At 52.2% G+C, this 2,500-nt stretch overlaps 1 pseudogene; it reads right to left on the bottom strand.

Moving 5' to 3' along the window:
- Positions 1 to 412: 412 nt before the first annotated feature.
- On the bottom strand, positions 413 to 570 carry LOC118516304 (annotated as a pseudogene).
- Between the last annotated feature and the right edge of the window lie 1,930 nt (positions 571 to 2,500).

Genomic DNA, 2,500 nt, shown 5'->3' with positions numbered 1-2,500 from the left:
TGCTAACCTCACTTCACCCACACGGCGTGAGCACGTCTCGCTGACTGCAACTGGATGCGAGGAAAGATACGAGCGCGTTGGGCCGCAAGTGTTACTCGACCCGAGCCAACCGGTGGAAGTCCCCGTGCAATGGTGATAACCTTATATGCTGTGGTGGATACATCCGTTGGTTGATACTAGAGGTCGAACCGTGCGACTTGACGCGCGCTCGCTCTTCACCCATGCTCCAATGTGTGTGTATGTTTAGGTTTGTGTACCATACCTCGTATGTCTCTCTGTGTTAGCACTCTCACTTTCAGCGCCCACGGTCCCGACAAGGATGCGGATCACGAGCACGCCATGCTGCGACAGCCTACCCCCCTATGATGGGGTCAGGACGGTCAGTTTGGTTAGAGTGTTGAGATAACTTGGTAGGCACTCAAGGATGTGTGCATCGGTCGGGTTGAGTCGTCCGATGCGCCATATGCGTTCAACGTGTCGATGTTCATGTGTCCTGCAGTTCACATTCTGACGCGCATTTAGCTGCGGTCTTCATCGATCCATGAGCCCGAGTGATCCCTGCCTAGGGTTAAACGTACACACCGAACTAGTTGATGAATGGAACCGAAGGCCATCCATCCATTATACACATACCAACACACAACTCTGGTTCCCTAGTACCACACTGCAGGCGCCCACGGCCCCGACGGTTGCGGAGCCGAGCACGCCAAAGTGCGACTGTCGATCACCCCGTTGTGACACGACAATCAGTCAGTGTATAGGTACCCGGTACTACCAAAGTGTGCATCTTTACTGACCTTCGCCGAGGCAGTGGTGTATGTGTATCCCTTTGAAAGAGTGCTTTCGCTCAACTTACCAAGTGTGCTACACCATCTTGTGGTTGTAGCGTGCGCGTCAGCATATTGTGCCGACGATGCGTTTGGCAACCTCACTCTCGGACTTGTTTGGGGTAATGATATGTCCATTTATACCCAAACCACTCACACAACTCTGGTTACCTAGTACCACACTGCAGGCGCCCACGGCCCGACGGTTGCGGAGCCGAGCACGCCAAAGTGCGACTGTCGATCACCTTTGTGACACGACAATCAGTCAGTGTATAAGGTACCGGTATGCCAAGTGTGCGTCTTACTGACCTGCGCCGAGTCAGGGTGGTATGTGTATCCTTTGAAAGAGTTGCTTTCGCTAAACTTACCAAGTGTGCTACACCATCTTGTGGTTGTAGCGTGCGCGTCAGCATGTGATGCCGACGATGCGTTTGGCAACCTCACTCCCGGACTTGTTTGATCGGTAATGATCCTTCCGCAGGTTCACCTACGGAAACCTTGTTACGACTTTTACTTCCTCTAAATCATCAAGTTCGGTCAACTTCGGCCGTGCCAACTGCAGCTCACGAAGGAACCGCGGAAGGTATGCCTCCAGAGACCTCACTATAAAATCCATCGGTCAGTAGCGACGGGCGGTGTGTTACAAAGGGCAGGACGTAATCAGCGCTAGCTAATGACTAGCACTTACTAGAAATTCCAGGTTCATGGGGACCGTTGCAGTCCCCAATCCCAACTAAATGAGCATTTGGGTGATTTCCCGTTCCTCTCGGAATGGGGCGCCTATTGGCGAGAACCACGCTGCTGCCCACATTGTAGCACGCGTGCAGCCCAGAACATCTAAGGGCATCACGGACCTGTTATCGCTCACTCTCACCTTGCTAAACACAAGTTGTCCCGCTAAGCAGGGCAAACTAGTGCGACGACCGCCCGCGAAGGCGCCGCCGCCCCGTAACGTCAGGTGCGCCCGGAGGCACACTGCTGACAGCGTTATAGTTAGTTTGCTTTGTTAGTCGCGTTCGTATCGGAATTAACCAGACAATCATTCACGAACTAAGAACGGCCATGCACCACTACCCTTAAATTTGAGAAGAGCTCTTAATCTGTCTTACCTCGATAAGTTCGGACCTGGAAGTTTTCCCGTGTTGAGTCAAATTAAGCCGCAAGCTCCACTTCTTGTGGTGCCCTTCCGTCAATTCCTTAAGTTTCAACTTTGCAACCATACTTCCCCCGGAACCCGATTTTGGTGTCCCGGAAGCTACTGAGAGCACCGAATGTAGTAGCGTCTCCCAATTGCTGATTGGCATCGTTTACGTTAGACCTAGGGCGGTATCTAATCGCCTTCGATCCTCTACTTTCGTTCTTGATTAATGAAAGCATCCATGGCAAACGCTTTTCGCTTCAGTTGGTCCTACGACGGTTACGAATTTCACCTCTCGCGCCGTAATACCAATGCCCCAACTACTTCTGTTAACATTCTACCTCGGGTCTATACAAAACCAACCAAAAGAATCAGACCGAGGTCATGTTCCATTATCCATGCAAGATTATTCTCGGCCAACGCCAACCATGGGCGGGTGTGGACGCTTTTGTACAGCCTGCTTGAAGCACTCTAATTTGTTCAAGGTAAATGGGAGCTGCCCGGGCACCACGCACCGGCTCGGGACGTGCCCGAC

This window comes from Anopheles stephensi, unplaced genomic scaffold, assembly GCF_013141755.1.
Source record: "Anopheles stephensi strain Indian unplaced genomic scaffold, UCI_ANSTEP_V1.0 ucontig267, whole genome shotgun sequence".
NCBI classification, from domain to species: Eukaryota; Metazoa; Arthropoda; class Insecta; order Diptera; family Culicidae; genus Anopheles; species Anopheles stephensi.
The sequence above is the reverse complement of the archived record's forward strand: the minus strand, read 5'-3'. Positions and strand labels throughout refer to the sequence as shown.